Source organism: Bombina bombina, chromosome 1, assembly GCF_027579735.1.
Source record: "Bombina bombina isolate aBomBom1 chromosome 1, aBomBom1.pri, whole genome shotgun sequence".
NCBI lineage: Eukaryota > Metazoa > Chordata > Amphibia > Anura > Bombinatoridae > Bombina > Bombina bombina.
This window is the reverse complement of record NC_069499.1, coordinates 838,508,298-838,528,891: the sequence shown is the minus strand read 5'-3', so window position 1 is coordinate 838,528,891 and position 20,594 is coordinate 838,508,298. Positions and strand designations below refer to the sequence as shown.

The 20,594-nt window shown below is 43.5% G+C and overlaps 1 protein-coding gene across 1 annotated transcript in view; it reads right to left on the bottom strand.

The window, feature by feature from the left end:
* AP1G1 (adaptor related protein complex 1 subunit gamma 1) overlaps positions 1–20,594 on the bottom strand; it is a gene marked incomplete in the record, with an annotated part of 574,973 nt that overhangs the window by 442,086 nt on the left and 112,293 nt on the right.

The window sequence follows — 20,594 nt, the reverse complement described above, 5'->3', positions numbered from 1 at the left end:
CTCTCTTGCATGCCTTGCAGCTGATGCATGGAAAAAAACCTTTTACATTCTTGCCAAAAACGTCTTTGACACCTGTTGTTTGTAATCGTGGAACGCTGGGTGATAAAATGTTCCTCAGATTATCTGATCTTCTATAGATAAATCTAGGTTTATTTGCCAGTGTCTCCCCTATAGTGTCATCATTCTTTAGTAAGGGCCAATTTTTCTCGATTATTTTCTCTATAAGATGTCTGTTCTCGCTGTATTGAGTTATGAACGCGACATCTATAGAGTCATTTTCATTTATGGTATTGATCTTTTTGTCTTTGTATTTGAGGAGTTCCTTTCGGTCCCTTTTTCTGACTTCCTCAATATCTCTGTTAAGTGTCTCTTCCTCGTATCCTCTGTCTAGGAAGCGTAATTTTAGAGTCTCAGCCTATTTCTCCCATAGTTCAGGGTCTGAGCAATTCTTCTTAAGCCTAAGTAGTTGCCCCTTCGGGATGTTCTGTTTCCACTTGGTGTGGTGGCAGCTGTTGATATGGATGTAATTATTGCAGTCCACGGGTTTAAAGTATGTTGAAGTTATAAGTTTGCCAACTTCAACTGTGATCTTAAGATCCAAAAATGTGATTTCTGAACTGCTGATTTCATATGTGAATTTCAGGTTGTGTGTGTTGTTGTTCATAACACGGATGGTATGTTCCAAATCCTCTCTTGTACCCTTCCATATCATTAGGATGTCATCTATATAGCGATGGTAGGAGACAAGGTCCGCGCCTGCTGGGCATAAGTCCCAGAAGATGAGTTCCCATTTTCCCATGTATAGATTAGCGTAGCTAGGCGCAAACCTGGTCCCCATAGCTGTGCCGCATAACTGCCTTTAACTACATTACATTAAAAAATGAAATAATAAGGGATCTATCAATTTGGAAAAACAAACAGCTCTCATGGCTTGGCAGAATCAGGGTCTTAAAGATGAATGTTCTTCCAGAGGATTCTGTATTTGCTACAGACACTACCTATTGTGGTGGAAATAGTTGTGTGTCAGAATATAAGTAATCCCATCTAGGATTAACTTTTTCTGGGCTTCTGGTATGGTGACATCTTTGTTAAGAAAATAGTGCACCGCCTCTACACCTCCTTCGTGTGGTATGCTAGTGTACACATCACAGGTGACAAGTAGATATCCCTCTTCCCAATTGATGTTATCTAGGATGTTGAGTACTTGGGTTGAGTCGCGTATGTAGGAAGGTAAGGTCACAACATATTTCTGGAGGTTCTTGTCAAGATATTCCGATAAGTTACTGGATAAAGACCCGATACCGGAGATGATCGGTCTTCCTGGTGGTTGATGGAGTGACTTGTGGATCTTGGGGAGGTAGTAGAATACTGGAGTGATAGGATGCTTGATTACTATATATCGAAATTCTTTGCTGTTGAGTATTTCCTTATCACTAGCCTCACCCAAGATCCGATCGATTTCTTTCTTGAACTCCACCACAGGGTTATTTCTTAAGACTTCATATGTCTCTCTATCGGATAGGATCCGGTTACATTCAGCATCGTAGTCCTCTTTGTTCAGGATTACAATGACCCCCCCTTATCCACAGGTTTAATGACCAGACCCTTATTGTTCTCCAGGGTTTTAATGGTTTGGATTTGGCGTCTCGATAGATTCTGTTTGTGTTTAGTAAGCTTGGTATGATTGATGTTCTTCGATTCGTTGCAAACGATGGTCTCGAATGACTCAATTGCACTCCCTTTACTCATTGTCGGATAAAAAAGTAGATTTTGGCTTGAGGTCTGTATGTTGATAATGGTCCATACCAGACTGTGTGCTAATCTCAGAGACTCTCTGTTGGTGTTCCAGAGGTGACCTCATGAAGTGTCGTTTCAACGTTAATTTCCTCACGAATTCTTTAACGTTAATAAATGTCTCAAATTTATTGAGACTCTTAGAGGGGGCAAAGGATAGCCCGTAATTCAAGATGGAGTTTTCATTTTCTGACAAAGTGGTTGAGCTTAAATTGTATATCCCTTTGGTCGTGACATTTGCATCTATCAGCTTGGTACATTCCCGTCTCTTCTCTCCATTCACTCTTTTTCCACCTCTCTTCCCTCTGTGGTTTTTCTTCTTTCGGTAGGGATCTGGGAGTCGTCTGTATTTGACATCTTTCTTTTCGTGGATGTCCTTTCCAGTTCCTTGGTGGTTTTCTGATGAGATTCTAAAAAATGATTATTAGATGTGGAGGCAATAGGACTAGCATCTGGGTTCTTAAAACCTACTCTATTTAACATAAACGCCAATTCTAGGGTCATACAACACTTAACACATATAACATCCACATTGCACAGAAAAAAATGACATACCTAGGGATATTTCTGACCCCTTTTGCAATGGACAAATTTAACTACATTACATTAAAAAATGAAATAATAAGGGATCTATCAATTTGGAAAAACAAACAGCTCTCATGGCTTGGCAGAATCGGGGTCTTAAAGATGAATGTTCTTCCCGAGGATTCTGTATTTGCTACAGACACTACCTATTCAACTTCCTGTAGGTTATATAAACCAATTACAGAAAGCCTTTGAACAATACATATGGGCAGGGTCTAAACCTAGAATTCCCAAAAAAAACATGTACCTCCCTAGGGACAGTGGTAGATTGGGAGTCCCAAACTTACAAGCATACAAACATGAAATAACTCTACAGCATATAGTGGAATGGGCCCATAACACCAATAACAAAGCTTGGATACAAATTTTTAGATTGAACAACGTAGCAACGATGACTTGGACCCTATCTCAAAAAAGACCGAAAGTACCTCCATAACCGGAGTTAATGCCTGCTGCTTCTCAGCCAGAGGAAAGTGCGCATCTGAGCGTGCAAAATTAAGCCCCGCCCATCATGTCCGATGATCAAGTAGGCCTAAAACAACCGCATGGTGAAGCAGTTTTAAAAACTAAGTGGAACTTATTTAACCCCAAATAACACACCAGTATTGCCAAACCGGTTATTTAGTGCAACAAAAACCGATTAACATTGCCTCTCCCAGTGTCTCATATAATCCATTATGATGATTGCCCAATATGTCAACAGAATAATTAAGTATAGGTCCAGTAATACTCCTTTGTTTAACAGGTCTACTGCTTACCCCTTTCCCTAGCAGGGAAATAAATGTCAGCCAGTTTTGATATATCAGGGTCGCACATACCTCAATGCTGCTTGTAGCATGAAACCGTTCTCCACACTGAAGAAGATGTCTCTTGTATTACCTTCAGAAGCTCTGTGGGAACCAACATGGATCTTAGTTACATCTGCTAAGATCATAAACCTCAGGGCAGAAATCTTCTTTCATATCCCCCTGAGGAAAATAGTACTCACCGGTACCATTTAAAAATAAAAAACTTCTTGATTGAAGAAACTAAAACTAACACCTCACTTTACCTCTTCCTAGTATAACACAGGCAAAGAGAATGACTGGGGGTGGAGGGGAAGGGAGGAGATAGATATATATATATATATATATATATATATATATATATATATATATATATATATATATATATCATAATTTATGCTTACCTGATAAATTCCTTTCTTCTGTTGTGTGATCAGTCCACGGGTCATCATTACTTCTGGGATATAACTCCTCCCCAACAGGAAATGCAAGAGGATTCACCCAGCAGAGCTGCATATAGCTCCTCCCCTCTACGTCAGTCCCAGTCATTCGACCAAGAATCAACGAGAAAGGAGTAACCAAGGGTGAAGTGGTGACTGGAGTATAATTTAAAAGATATTTACCTGCCTTAAAACAGGGCGGGCCGTGGACTGATCACACAACAGAAGAAAGGAATTTATCAGGTAAGCATAAATTATGTTTTCTTCTGTTATGTGTGATCAGTCCACGGGTCATCATTACTTCTGGGATACCAATACCAAAGCAAAAGTACACGGATGACGGGAGGGATAGGCAGGCTCATTATACAGAAGGAACCACTGCCTGAAGAACCTTTCTCCCAAAAATAGCCTCCGAAGAAGCAAAAGTGTCAAATTTGTAAAATTTGGAAAAAGTATGAAGCGAAGACCAAGTTGCAGCCTTGCAAATCTGTTCAACAGAGGCCTCATTCTTAAAGGCCCAAGTGGAAGCCACAGCTCTAGTGGAGTGAGCTGTAATTCTTTCAGGAGGCTGCTGTCCAGCAGTCTCATAGGCTAAACGTATTATGCTACGAAGCCAAAAAGAGAGAGAGGTAGCAGAAGCTTTTTGACCTCTCCTCTGTCCAGAATAAACGACAAACAGGGAAGAAGTTTGGCGAAAATCTTTAGTTGCCTGCAAGTAGAACTTGAGGGCACGAACTACATCCAGATTGTGTAGAAGACGTTCCTTCTTTGAAGAAGGATTTGGACACAAGGATGGAACAACAATCTCTTGATTGATATTCCTGTTAGTGACTACCTTAGGTAAGAACCCAGGTTTAGTACGCAGAACTACCTTGTCTGAGTGAAAAATCAGATAAGGAGAATCACAATGTAAGGCTGATAACTCAGAGACTCTTCGAGCCGAGGAAATAGCCATTAAAAACAGAACTTTCCAAGATAACAATTTTATATCAATGGAATGAAGGGGTTCAAACGGAACACCCTGTAAAACGTTAAGAACTAAGTTTAAACTCCATGGCGGAGCAACAGCTTTAAACACAGGCTTGATCCTAGCTAAAGCCTGACAAAAGGCCTGGACGTCTGGATTTTCTGACAGACGCCTGTGTAACAAGATGGACAGAGCTGAAATCTGTCCCTTTAATGAACTAGCTGATAAACCCTTTTCTAAACCTTCTTGTAGAAAGGACAATATCCTAGCGATCCTAACCTTACTCCAGGAGTAATGTTTGGATTCGCACCAGTATAGGTATTTACGCCATATTTTATGGTAAATCTTTCTGGTAACAGGCTTCCTAGCCTGTATCAGGGTATCAATAACCGACTCAGAAAAACCACGTTTTGATAAAATCAAACGTTCAATTTCCAAGCAGTCAGCTTCAGAGAAGTTAGATTTTGATGTTTGAATGGACCCTGTATCAGAAGGTCCTGTCTTAGAGGTAGAGACCAAGGCGGACAGGATGACATGTCCACTAGATCTGCATACCAAGTCCTGCGTGGCCATGCAGGCGCTATTAGAATCACTGATGCTCTCTCCTGCTTGATTTTGGCAATCAATCGAGGAAGCAGCGGAAGGGGTGGAAACACATAAGCCATCCCGAAGTTCCAAGGTGCTGTCAAAGCATCTATCAGAACCGCTCCCGGATCCCTGGATCTGGACCCGTAGCGAGGAAGTTTGGCGTTCTGGCGAGACGCCATGAGATCTATCTCTGGTTTGCCCCAACGTCGAAGTATTTGGGCAAAGACCTCCGGATGAAGTTCCCACTCCCCCGGATGAAAAGTCTGGCGACTCAAGAAATCCGCCTCCCAGTTCTCCACTCCCGGGATGTGGATTGCTGACAGGTGGCAAGAGTGAGACTCTGCCCAGCGAATTATCTTTGATACTTCCACCATTGCTAGGGAGCTTCTTGTCCCTCCCTGATGGTTGATGTAAGCTACAGTCGTGATGTTGTCCGACTGAAACCTGATGAACCCCCGAGTTGTTAATTGGGGCCAAGCTAGAAGGGCATTGAGAACTGCCCTCAATTCCAGAATGTTTATTGGAAGGAGACTCTCCTCCTGATTCCATAGTCCCTGAGCCTTCAGAGAATTCCAGACAGCGCCCCAACCTAGTAGGCTGGCGTCTGTTGTTACAATTGTCCAGTCTGGCCTGCTGAATGGCATCCCCCTGGACAGGTGTGGCCGATGAAGCCACCATAGAAGAGAATTTCTGGTCTCTTGATTCAGATTCAGAGTAGGGGACAAATCTGAGTAATCCCCATTCCACTGACTTAGCATGCATAATTGCAGAGGTCTGAGGTGTAGGCGTGCAAAAGGTACTATGTCCATTGCCGCTACCATTAAGCCGATCACCTCCATGCATTGAGCTACTGACGGGTGTTGAATGGAATGAAGGACACGGCATGCATTTTGAAGCTTTGTTAACCTGTCCTCCGTCAGGTAAATCTTCATTTCTACAGAATCTATAAGAGTCCCCAAGAATGGAACTCTTGTGAGAGGAAAAAGAGAACTCTTCTTTTCGTTCACTTTCCATCCATGCGACCTTAGAAATGCCAGAACTAACTCTGTATGAGACTTGGCAGTTTGAAAGCTTGAAGCTTGTATCAGAATGTCGTCTAGGTATGGAGCTACCGAAATCCCTCGCGGTCTTAGTACCGCCAGAAGGGCACCCAGAACCTTCGTGAAGATTCTTGGAGCCGTAGCCAATCCGAATGGAAGAGCTACAAACTGGTAGTGCCTGTCTAAGAAGGCAAACCTTAGATACCGGTGATGATCTTTGTGGATCGGTATGTGAAGGTAAGCATCCTTTAAATCCACTGTGGTCATGTACTGACCCTCTTGGATCATGGGTAAGATAGTCCGAATAGTTTCCATTTTGAACGATGGAACTCTTAGGAATTTGTTTAGAATCTTTAAATCTAAGATTGGCCTGAAAGTTCCCTCTTTTTTGGGAACCACAAACAGGTTTGAGTAGAACCCTTGTCCTTGTTCCGACCGCGGAACCGGATGGATCACTCCCATTATTAACAGATCTTGTACGCAGCGTAGAAACGCTTCCTTCTTTATCTGGTTTGTTGACAACCTTGACAGATGAAATCTCCCCCTTGGGGGAGATAATTTGAAGTCTAGAAGGTATCCCTGAGATATGATCTCTAGTGCCCAGGGATCCTGAACATCTCTTGCCCAGGCCTGGGCGAAGAGAGAGAGTCTGCCCCCCACTAGATCCGGTCCCGGATCGGGGGCTCTCGGTTCATGCTGTCTTTGGGGCAGCAGCAGGTTTCCTGGCCTGCTTGCTCTTGTTCCAGGACTGGTTAGGCTTCCAGCCTTGCCTGTAACGAGCAGCAGCTCCTTCCTGTTTTGGTGCAGTGGAGGTTGATGCTGCTCCTGTTTTGAAGTTCCGAAAGGGACGAAAATTAGACTGTCTAGCCTTAGCTTTGGCTTTGTCTTGAGGTAGGGCGTGGCCCTTACCTCCTGTAATGTCAGCGATAATCTCTTTCAAGCCGGGCCCAAATAAAGACTGCCCCTTGAAAGGTATATTAAGTAATTTGGACTTAGAAGTAACATCAGCTGACCAGGATTTTAGCCACAGCGCCCTACGTGCCTGTATGGCGAATCCTGAGTTCTTAGCCGTAAGTTTGGTTAAATGTACTACGGCCTCCGAAATGAAGGAATTAGCTAGTTTAAGGACTCTAAGCCTGTCCGTAATGTCGTCTAGCGTAGATGAACTAAGGTTCTCTTCAAGCGACTCAATCCAAAATGCTGCCGCAGCCGTAATCGGCGCGATACATGCAAGGGGTTGTAATATAAAACCTTGTTGAACAAACATTTTCTTAAGGTAACCCTCTAATTTTTTATCCATTGGATCTGAGAAAGCACAGCTATCCTCCACCGGGATAGTGGTACGCTTAGCTAAAGTAGAAACTGCTCCCTCCACCTTGGGGACCGTTTGCCATAAGTCCCGAGTGGTGGCGTCTATTGGAAACATCTTTCTAAATATTGGAGGGGGTGAGAACGGCACACCGGGTCTATCCCACTCCTTAGTAACAATTTCAGTTAGTCTCTTAGGTATAGGAAAAACGTCAGTACTCGCCGGTACCGCAAAGTATTTATCCAACCTACACAGTTTCTCTGGTATTGCAACGGTGTTACAATCGTTGAGAGCTGCTAAGACCTCCCCTAGTAGTACACGGAGGTTCTCCAATTTAAATTTAAAATTTGAAATATCTGAGTCCAATCTGTTTGGATCAGAACCGTCACCCACAGAATGAAGCTCTCCGTCCTCATGCTCTGCGAGCTGTGACGCAGTATCAGACATGGCCCTAGCATTGTCAGCGCACTCTGTTCTCACCCCAGAGTGATCACGCTTGCCTCTTAGTTCTGGTAATTTAGACAAAACTTCAGTCATAACAGTAGCCATATCTTGTAATGTTATCTGTAATGGCCGCCCAGATGTACTAGGCGCCAAAATATCACGCACCTCCCGGGCGGGAGATGCAGGTACTGCCGCGTGAGGCGAGTTAGTCGGCATAACTCTCCCCTCGCTGTTTGGTGAAATTTGTTCACATTGTACAGATTGACTTTTATTTAAAGTAGCATCAATACAGTTAGTACATAAATTTCTATTGGGCTCCACCTTGGCATTGGAACAAATGACACAGATATCTTCCTCTGAGTCAGACATGTTTAACACACTAGCAGAAAAACTTACAACTTGGTTATAATCTTTTTTAGCAAAAAACGTACTGTGCCTCAAAGAGGTACTAACGATTAAATGACAGTTGAAATAATGAACTGAAAAACAGTTATAGCATCAAACTTTAAAACCACAAAACTTTTAGCAAAGGTTTGTTCCCATTAGTAAAATAACAATAATTAAATTTGACATAAAAAATACAAAGCAACGTTTTTATTCACAGTCACTATAAGAATTCTCACAGCTCTGCTGAGAGAATTTACCTCCCTTCAAAGAAGTTTGAAGACCCCTGAGATCTATCAGAGATGAACCGGATCATGCAGGAAATATAAAAGTAACTGACTGGTATTTTTTGATGCGTAGCAAAGAGCGCCAAAAACGGCCCCTCCCTCTCCCCCACAGCAGTGAAGAGAAACGAAACTGTCACAATTAAAGCAAAAAAACTGCCAAGTGGAAAATAATGCCCAAATATTTATTCACACAGTACCTCAGCAATGTAAACGATTCTACATTCCAGCAAAAACGTTTAACCTGATAAATAGTTATTAAAAAGGATTAGTGACCTTTAACAGAGTAGTTCCGGTGAAATACCATCCCCAGAATACTGAAGTGTATACATACATGTCATTTTAACGGTATGGCAGGATTTTCTCATCAATTCCATTCAGAAAATAAAAACTGCTACATACCTCAATGCAGATTCATCTGCCCGCTGTCCCCTGATCTGAAGCCTTTACCTCCCTCAGATGGCCGAGAACAGCAATATGATCTTAACTACTCCGGTTAAAATCATAGTAAAAAAACTCTGACAGATTCTTCCTCAAACTCTGCCAGAGAAGTAATAACACGCTCCGGTGCTATTTTAAAATAACAAACTTTTGATTGAAGTCATAAAAACTAAGTATAATCACCATAGTCCTCTCACACATCCTATCTAGTCGTTGGGTGCAAGAGAATGACTGGGACTGACGTAGAGGGGAGGAGCTATATGCAGCTCTGCTGGGTGAATCCTCTTGCATTTCCTGTTGGGGAGGAGTTATATCCCAGAAGTAATGATGACCCGTGGACTGATCACACATAACAGAAGAAATATATATATATATATATATATATATATATATATATATATATATATATATATATCTCTGCTGTGGTGCTCTTTGCCACTTCCTGTTAGCAGGAGGATAATATCCCACAAGTAAGGATGAAATCCGTGGACTCGTATCTTGTAGAAGAAATGTAGATCTGATGGGTTGATGGGTTTCCAAGGCACTGCTAATGCATCTATTAGCTCCGCATAAGGATCCCTAGACCGCAACCCATATCTGGGTAGCTTGGAATTGAGCCATCTCAGGCCCCATCTGTTGCAAGTCTCCGCAAACACCTCGGGATGGAGAGACCATTCCCCCGGATGAAAAGATAGTCTGCTGAGGAAATCCGCTTCCCAGTTGTCCACACCCAGAATGTGGATCGCTGACAGCGAGCAGTTGTGGGCCTCCGCCCACTCCAGAATCAGAAATACTTCCCTCATTGCTAGGGAGCTCCTCATTCCCCCCTGATGGCTGATGTAAGCCACCGAGGTTATGTTGTCTGATTGGATCTGATAAACTGGGACGAACCCAGAAGAGGCCAAGCCTTCAGAGCATTGAAGATTGCTCTAAGTTCCAAAATGTTGATCGGGAGGAGAGATTCCTCTCGAGTCCACAGGCCCTGTGCCTTCCTGACACCCTAAACAGCTCCCCATCCTGAGAGACTTGCGTCCGTAGTCACAATCTTCCAGTCTACCCCCTACACGATTCAGAGCAGGAACGGGGACCGCCCCTTCATGCCGATTTTGATTCAGCGGGCTTCTTGTTCTGCTTGGACTTATTCCAGGGCTGAGCCGGCTTCCAAGTTCCCTTGGATTGCTCAGGCTTTGTGGAGGGCTGTTGAAATTGGGATTTATCCGAACAAAAGGAACGAAATTTAGGACCTTGTCCCTTCGGTTTGTTTTTCTTATCCTGTGGTAAAAAGCACCCTTGCATCCAGTAACCGTGGAGATAATCGAGTCCAGGCATGGACCAAAAATAATTTTTCCCTTAAATAGAAGCGAAAGAAGTCTTGACTTCAATGTCATATGCGCAGACCAAGACTTCAGCCAGAGAGCCCTACGGGCTTGAACAGAAAAACCTGAAACCTTGGCATTCAGGCAAATAATCTGCAGATCTGCATCACAAATAAAAGGATTAGCCACCCTTAAGACCTTGATTCTTTATTGGATCACGTTGAAGGGACCCTCCACCTCGATCAACTGAGTTAAGAAATTACACCAGTAGGTAGCCGCTCCAGCAACCGCAGCAACAGCCGCTGCCGGTCGAAAAAACAAATATCCTGTATGTTGAAACATCTTTCTTAAGAGTTTCTATCTTCTTATCCATGGGCTCTTTAAACGACGAACTATCCTCAAGCGGGATAGTAGTGCGCTTAGCAAGTGTGGAGATAGCGCCATCCACCTTGGTGATGGAGCCCCACAACTCCAATTGCGAGCCTGGAACCGGAATAATTTTTTTAAAGGAAGAAGGGGAAAATGACGAACCAAGTCTTTCCCATTCATTCTTAATAATGTTCGCCATCTTTACGGGAACCGGGAAAGTCTGTGGTACAACCTTGTACTCCTAGAACTTAACTAATTTAGGAATACAAGGTTCCTCAGGCAATTTAGGCTCCGGAACCTCTAAAGTAGCCCAAACTTCCTTTAGCAGAAAGCGTAAATGTTCAATCCTAAATCTAAAGTCTGGTTCCTCCGCAGCTGTTGGCTTAGAGGCAGCAGATTCCGACCCAGAAAGAGCATCCAAGTATCAGAGGCGTCTTCATCAACTGATAATCTCGTATCCGATAACTATAATAAGCTAGTAGATGACCCCTGGGAAGGATAGCAATATTTGACCTTTCGCTTGCGTTTAGCAGGGCGAGGTAAAGAACTAAAGGCCGTAGAAACTGCCGTTTGTAACTGTTCAGTGAAGTCTTGCGGTAAAAGGGTCCCTCCAGATAGAGGATCAGGAGTGCTACGGGAAGCTGCATGTGTAATAGGAGATGACTGTAGGGTATGCAGCTCACGGGACTGAGACTCTTTAGAGGTGGACAGTTAAACATATTGACTTTCCTTGACATGATTACCTTATCAAGGCATGTGGAACATAATTGAGCAGGCGGGTATACCTTGGGGCTTCCTCACAATATAGACAGGTATTAGACTTAAATAAAGCGGGAGTACCCTCTAACGTATCAGAGTCCTCCATAGCTTAAGCTTATAAAACGGACTATAGAAAACAATATGAAACAGCACCTTTATACCCCCAATGGCTGGGGCACTCACCACCTCCTATGACCCAGGCCACACAGAGAAACGGCTTTGTCTCCTCAAAACCGCATGGTCAGGAACCAGGAAATCAGTGTGACCACACCCAGTCACGTGGTGCACCATACAGGACCGCCCCTGCTATAGGAAAAAGCACACCAAGCTTAAACGACTGCACAGCTTAACCCAAAAATGAAAGAAAACCTGTACATTCCACATCTGCCTGAGCCTCATCTCACACATGTCACAGCATAAACATAATAAAACAATTTATGTGAATAATCCCCCCTGTTCAAAAAATCCCCTTCCGGAGATATTAACCCTTGGTTACATACAGATAAAAGGAGCCACACTGTGACCCTGTCTTCTTGCGTTATCATAAGTGTATAAAAAAAAATGAAATGATCTTACCAGAATCTATGCCGTGGAACAGAAACACAGCCTCTCAAGTTTGACAATCTTGTAGCATCGCTCCTGACATGGACTTGAGTGATGGAAGCAGGCAGTGAAACTCGTCAACACTGATTGCTTAGGAGCTGTTAATAAGAGTCTCCCTGCATATCCAGACCCTAACTTTTTTCAATGCTCTCACTGACAGGCTGACAAAACTACTTAAAACTCCAGTCCCATTCCGAAGGGTAGATACCCTCCATAAGGAACTACTCTGTATCTTCTCTGTCAACCTCCTGTTACGAAAGGCAAAGAATAACTGGGATATGAGGGAAGTGGGGGAGGTATTTAAGCTTTTTGGCTTGGGTGCCTTTGCCTCCTGGTGGCCAGGTTCTGAATTCCCAAAAGTAAGGAATGAAGCGGTGGACTCTCCTCATATTAAGAAGGAAAATTCACATTAAGAAAACAACCTGAGGTGTCCAAGTATGAAAACTATAAGGGCATCCTAAGGTGTTCTGACTTTTGGTGATGCAGAAGAACATGATAATGTAACTTAATGAGGACTTTCAGATATAAAACTTTTGTGCATACTTGGAGGAGGCATAGCCATCACAACTACAGAGTGCACAGACCTTTAAATTCTGGAGTAAAATTAGAAGAACTCACTTTTATTGAGGAAACAGAAGGAGGACAGATTATTTTACAGCAGGGGTCTCAAAGTACCAGCCCGTGGGCTGTAAACCGATTACATGCAGCCCATAGGACTCGCACACCAGGATACTAGGAAATTTCCTGGTAGGCCGCAGCATTTGGGCCTGGTCAGAGCTCAAGCTACCTTAAAGCCTTCGGGCGCACTGTCAGTTTCCTTTTTATTAAATATATTGCCGAACTAGCAATAATCTCTCATTGGACCACTAGGGATTTAGCCCCCTCCCTTGCAAAAAACAGTAAGCAGGAATAGGGACAAACAGGTTTTTTTGTTTGTTTGTTTTTATTAAATAAAGTTAATATACAGATATATATTTTTCCTTTTAATTATCTCAGCTTGCATTTTACAAAGTGCTGTCAAGAGAGGAGTTGAAAAACAGCAAATTACATTTGGCAGGGGACAACCTTCTCTGACCCTTTAATACTCCATAATGTCGGTTTTTAAATAAGAAAAGAAAATTTGATGCTGAGCAGATGAAATTTGAAGAGAGGTGGACAAACTTATGCCCATCTCCAGGCTGTTAGCATCTCAACTGCTAACTCACTTAAAGGGACACTGAACCCAATTTTTTTCTTTTGTGATTCAGATAGAGCATGCAATTTTAAGCAACTTTCTAATTTACTCCTATGACCAATTTTTCTTCGTGCTCTTGCTATCTTTATTTCAAAAATAAGGCATCTAAGCTGTTTTATTAGTTCAGTACTCTGGACAGCACTTTTTGATTGGTGGATTAATTTTCCCACCAATCAGCAAGAAGAACCCAGGTTGTTCACCAAAAATGGGCCGGCATCTAAATTTACATTCTTGCAATTCAAATAAAGATACCAAGAGAATGAAGAAAATTTGATAATAGGAGTAAATTAGAAAGTTGCTTAAAATTGCATGCTCTATCTGAATCACAAAAGAAAAAAATTGGGTTCAGTGTCCCTTTAAGGCAGACGTGGCTCATCTAATTCAGAGCAAACACTGCTAAGCATCTGACAGCAACAGCAAGCACCAACTAGTACTGTATATAGTTAAATTTTGTTTTCGAAGTTTGAAATTTTGCAAGCGGCCCTCATGGGAGAATTTGTCCAGTGGCCCCCAGGTCATTTGAATTTGAGACCCCTGCTTTAGAGGCAAGAGCAGCATTAAACAGTTAGAAAATGATCTATTCAGGATTTGCAAAGCTGAACTAGTAACAATCCTGCAAAATAGAAAATAAAATAGTTATCAGTGGATCTACCGTCTAGATAATGTAAGGTAGTGGGGAACAAATTTTAGTATGCTCCATGAAAAAACAAAAATTATGCTTACCTGATAATTTCCTTTCCATCTGTATGAGGAGAGTCCACGGCTTCATTCCTTACTTGTGGGAATTACAGAACCTGGCCACTAGGAGGCAAAGACACCCCAGCCAAAGGCATAAATACTTCCCCCACTCCCCTCATCCCCTAGTCATTCTCCCGAGGGAACAAGGAACAGTAGGAGAAATATCAGGGTATAAATGGTGCCAGAAGAACAAAAACTTTAGAAAACGGCCGGGGGCCGTGGACTCTCCTCATACAGTTTGAAAGGAAATTATCAGGTAAGCATAATTTATGTTTTCTATCTTAATATGAGTAAAGTCCACGGCTTCACTCCTTACTTGTGGGAAACATATAGCCAAGCTCCAGAGGACACTGAATGAAAATGGGAGGGTAAGAGAGATTTGGACCCCATTCTGAGGGCACCACAGCCTGCAAAACCTTTCTTCCAAAAGCTGCTTCAGCCGAAGCAAAAACGTCAAATTTGTAAAACTTTGAAAAAGTATATAAGGAGTACCAGGTAGTCGCTAGCGGAAAGTCCCTTCTCCAAACCATCTTGGAGAAAGGAAATAATCCTGGATAGCCTGACCTTATGCCAGGGTAATCCACGCTCTTATAACCAGAATAAGTAGGTCCTCCACACCTTATGATAGATGTGACTAGTGACCAGCTTTCTATCTTAAATGAGAGTATCAATCACTCTTCTCAGAAAAACCTGTCTTGGCTAGGACTAAGTGTTCAATCTCCATGCAGTCAGCCTCAAAGGATCTAGATTCTGATAAACAAAGGGACCCTGTTCTAGCAGCTCTCTGCGACAAGGTAACCTCCATGGAGGAGATGAGGACATCCCCACCAGATCCGCAAACCACATCCTTTGGGCCACAATGGAGCAATTAGGATCGCTGAAGCTTGCTCCTGCTTGATGCGGGCCACTACCCGGAAAGATGTAAACTAGTTTAAACGTCCAAGGCACTGCTAATGCATCTATCAGCTCTGCTTGTCAATCCCTGGACCGCGAGCCGTATCTGAGTAGCTTGGAATTGAATTGGGATGCTATGAGATCCATCTCCGGCGTCCCCCATCTGTTGCAAATCTCCGCAAACACCTTGGGATAGAGACACCATTCCCTCGGATGAAAGGATTGTCTGCTGAGGAAATGCGCTTTCCAGTTGTCCACACCCGGAATGTGGATTCCAGAATCCGAGATACTTCCCTCATTACTAGGGAGCTCCTTGTTCCCCCCTGATTGTTGATGTAAGCCACCGTGGTAATGTTGTCCGATTGGAATCTGAAAAACTGGGACAAACCCAGAAGAGGCCAAGCCTTCAGAGCATTGAAGATCGCTCAAAGTTCCAAAATGTTGATCGGGAGAAGAGATTCCTCTCGAGTCCACCGGCCCTGTGCCTTCCTGGCACCCCAAACGGCTCCCTATCCTGAGGAGTAGTCAATCTCCCAGGATGGTCTCAAGATGGTCTCCTGAGCCGTAGTCAATCTCCCAGGATGGTCTCAAGAAGGATGTCCCTTGGGACAGGCGATCTGGACAGAGCCACCAAGAGAGCGATTCTCTCAACCGGTTGTCCAGAGAAATCTGTTGAGAAAGATCCGAGTGGTCGCCGTTCCATTGCCTCAGCATGCACAGCTGAAGAAGTCTGAGATGGAACCTTAGCGAATGGAATGATATCTATGCTGGATAACATGAGCCCAATTACCTCCATACACCAGGCCACAGATAGCCCTTAGGTGGTGGTGGTGGAAGGAGAGGAGGTGGTGGTGGAAGAAGAGGAGGTGGTGGTGGAAGAAGAAGAGGTGGTGGTGGAAGAAGAAGAGGTGGTGGAAGAAGAAGAAGAAGGTGGTGATGGAAGAAGAAGGTGGTGGTGGTGGGAGAGGTGGTGGGAGAGGAGGTGGTGGTGGTGGTGGAAGAGGAAGAAGAACTCTTGAATGGTCTTCTGCCAATCGGCAGGATGGAGCCTGGACCAGGATGTCGTCCAAGTATGGCGCTACTGCAATACCTCTGTAACCTTGCCACCGCAGAGCCCCCAGAACCTCCGTAAAGACTCTTGGAGAAGTAGCGAGTCCAAAAGGAAGAGCCACAAACTGGAAGTGCTGGTCCAGAAAAGCATATCTTTAGAACTTGAAGTGATCCTTGTCTATTGGCACATGATAGTAAGCATCCTTCAAGTCTATCGTAGCAATGAACTGTCCCTTTTGAACTAGGGGCAGAATAGACCTTATCGTCTCCATCTTGAATGATGGGACTGACAGAAACTTGTTTAGGCATTTAGGTCTAGAATCAGGCGAAACGTACCCTCCTTCTTTGGGACCACAAAAAGGTTTGAGAAGTACCCTTGACCTCTCTCTGACAGATGTACTGGCACAATTACTCCCAGGGAGGAGAGATCCCTCACGCACCCAAAAAAAGCTTCTCGTTTTTCTGGTCTTGAAGACAGGTTTGATAAGCGGAATCTGCCCCTGGGCGGATGAGATTTGAAACCTATCATTTAACCCTGAGCTATGACCTCTAGAACCCAAGGGTCTTGCACATCCCCCAACCAAGCCTCCACAAAGAGAGATTTAGTCTGCCCCCAACACAATCCAACGCCGGATCGGGGGCTGCCCCTTCATGCCGACTTCGTTTCAGCGGGCTTCTTGTTCTGCTTGGATTTATTCCAAGATTGAGATGGTTTCCAAGTTCCCTTGGACTGATCAGGCTTCATGGAGGGCTGCTGGCATTGGGATTTATCCAAACGAAAGGGACAAAAATTAGGACCTTTCCTTTAGGTTTATTCTTATCCTGCGGTAGGAAGGCAGCCTTGCCCCCAGTGACCGAAAAGAATCTTCCCCTTAAATGGAAGGGAAAGTAATCTAGATTTTGAAGTCGTTTCCTCAGTCCAAGACTTCAGCCAGAAAGCCCTACTGGCTAGAACAGAAAAACCTGATGTTTTGGCATTCAGGCAAATAATGTGCATGTTTGCATCACATATGAAAGAATTAGCTACCCTCAAGGCTTTCATTTTTTCCCGGATCTCGTCGAGGGGAGTTTCCACCTCGATCATCTTTAATAGAATGTCGCACCAATAGGTAGAGGCTCCAGCTACCGCAGCAACCGCTGCTGCAGGTTAAAACAAGTACTCTGTGTGCTGAAACATTTTTCTTAATAAAGTTTCAAGCTTCTTATCCATAGGCTCCTTAAACGACAAACTACCCTCCAGCAGGATAGTGGTGCGCTTAGCAAGCGTGGAAATAGCTCCATCCACCTTAGGGACAGACACCCACAATTCTAATTGAGAGTTTGGAACGGGGAACAATTTCTTAAAAGAAGAAGGGGAAAAAGAAGATCCAAGTCTCTCCAATTCATTCTTAATATTTGCCATCTTTAAGGGAACCGGGAAAGTCTGTGGCACCACCCTGTCCTCATAAACTTTGTCAAGCTTAGGAATAGAAGGTTCCTCGAGTAATTTAGGTTCCGGAACTTCTAACTAATCCAACACTTCCTTTAACAGAAAGCGTAAGTGCTCGATCCTAAATCTAAAGTCTGGTTCCTCCACAGCCGGAGGTTTAGAGGCAGCAGATTCCGACCCAAAAAGAGCCCCCTCTGAACTATCAGAGGGGTCTTCATTAGCGGGTAATCTAGTATCAGATAAATCCAACAAATTGGTAGATGACCCCTGGGAAGGATAGCAATATTTGACCTTTCGCTTGTGCTTAGCAGGGCAAGGTAAAGCAATCAAGGCCGCAGACACTGCAGTTTGTAACTGTTCAGAAAAGTCTGGCAGTAATAGAGCCCCTCCCAAAGGAGGATTAGCAGTGCAATGGGAGACCCCTCAGAGGTAGACGGCTCAGTGCTACTAATCATCTTTGTCTTTGTAAATATAAATACCTTATCGAGGCATGTGGAACATAATTGAGCAGGCGGGTATACTGTAGCCTCCTCACAATAAAAAACAGGTATTAGATTTAGTAAAAGAGGGAGTACCCTCTAACGCATCAGAGTCCTCTATAGCTTGTGCTTTAAGATGGACAATAGAGCAAGATAAATGGCACCTTTATACCCCCAATGTCCGTGGCACTCACCACCTTTTATGACCCAGGCCCCACAGAGAAACCGCACAAACAGGAAAAAGGAAGTCAATGAGACCACAGCCGGTCACATGGAGTACCATGCAGGACCGCCCCTGCTCCAGGAGAGAAACGCAACAAAAATAACAGGTCATCTCAAAAATGAAAGTAAAACCTAAAATGTTCCACATTTGCATGAGCCTCATCTCACACATATTGCAGCATAAAACATATTAAAGCAACTTATGTATAAATCCCCTCTGTTCAATAACCTACTTCCGGAGATATTAACCCTCGATTCTATACAGATAAAGGAGTCACACTGTAACTCTGTTTTCTTACGTTATCATATGAAACAATCTTACCGGAATCTCTGCCGTGGAACAGACACACAGCCTGTCAAGTTTGACAGTCTTGTAGCATCGCACCTGACATGGACCTGAGTGATAGAAGCAGGTGGTGAAACTGATTGCTTAGGAGCCGTTAATACGAGTCTGGATGGTTTTGCAGAAAAACTCTCCCTGCATCTCCAGACTCTAACATTTGTCAATGCTCTCACTGAGAGGCTGACAAGACTACTTGAAACTCCAGTCCCATTCCGAAGAGTACTACCCTCCATAAGAGACTACTCCGAATCTTCCGACACTTCTCTGCCATCCTCCTGTGACGAAAGGTAAAGAATGACTGGGGGATGAGGGGAGTGGGGGAGGTATTTAAGCCTTTGGCTGGGGTGTCTTTGCCTCCTACTGGTGGCCAGGTTCTGTATTCCTACAAGAAATGAAGCCGTGGACTCTCCTCATATTAAGATGAAAATACACATACACAAATAAAATAAAGATAACCACCTATTTCTTTTTTTTTCTACTGTAAATACATGTGAAAACAGTTAACATTTTGGAAACAATGTAACAGAGACCTTGTAGAATAAAGTTTAAGATATATGATACAGCCAACCGTGGGCAACAAGTATTAAAGGGAAAACATCCTTGTGTGATAATAGTAAATCATAATAATGCACTGTATAAAAAGTTAGCACAGTATAACAATGAATGAAAATACAATATCCATCAGTAATAAGACATTTGAAAAATGCCCATTGCAAACAAAGGAGTAGCTAAGGAAAATTAAAAAAATATAGAGAAATAGCCCAGTTACTAACTAACTGCCGTACAGTGCACACACAAAAACCACACATAAAATAGAAGTAGCAGTTCTCCGAGGGGAAAATGGGCCTCAAATCGGTCTGAGGGTCCCTCTAAACAATCAATCTGGTTCACCTCTATTCTTCACCTTCCTCATGTGGAGTCAAAGAAAAGACTAGAATACCAGAGAGGTGGGTGGAATTAAGTGCGCAAATCTTTGCTTCCTCTTAGTGACCAGGAGTAGAATTCAAGGGATAATGACTTGTGCACTCTCACCACCTTATGAAAGAAATATATCCCACATCATAATATGAAAAAACTAAAATTTTGACTTACCAGATCATTTCCTTTCCTTCGATACAGAGAGAGTCCACAGCTGCATTCATTACTTTTGGGAATACAGAACCTGGCCACCAAGAGGAGGCAAAGACACCCCAGCCAAAGGCTTAAATACCTCCCCCACCTCCCTCATCCCCCAGTCATTCTGCTGAGGGAACAAGGAACAGTAGGAGAAATATCAGGGTGAAAAAGGTGCCAGAAGAAAGCAATTTAAATTTAAAGCCGTCCTCAGGAGAGCACGGTCGGTAGCTGTGGACTCTCCCTGTATCGAAGGAAAGGAAATTATCTGGTAAGTCAAAAATTTTGCTTTCCTTCTAAATACAGGGAGAGTCCACAGCTGCATTCATTACTTTTGGGAAAACAATACCCAAGCTATAGAGGACACTGAATGCTAACGGGGGGGCAGCCTGAATAAAATCCCATGTACCGAGAACTGCTTCAACAGAAGCAAAAGACCCAAAAAAGTTAGCAGGACCAAGTAACTGCCCAACAATTAGGACTTTAAGAACCCACGTCAGGGATCACACAAAATCAAAGGTCCCAAAAAGAACACACAAACCTCTGAGGAGACGAAAGTCCTGCTGACTGAGATCAGACTAAGAAACACTTCTCCACAAACATCGACAAGGAGGACAAGACTCCCAACACCATACACGTCCATAGGAAGAACCCAGGTACAAAAGACTATACTAAAGAGGTCTGAAAGGACCCTGAGGTACAAACCCAGAGAAAAAGGTGGCAGAACCAGAAGAAAAAGTCTCCTTAGAAAAAAAGACCCAAGAATGCGGATAACCCGACTTCAAGAGATACTAGGACCTGGAGAGATATTCCAGAAACGTAACAGGTCAATGAATAGACAATTCAAGGACCGTCTGCCACATCGATACCAAGAACCAATGCAAACTTAGACAAGAAGTGTCTAATGTCCTGAAGGACAAAATCTGAATGCAACTGCCTGACCGCCGGCCGCGTTGTAGCAAAAAGAAATGAAAACCAATTGTT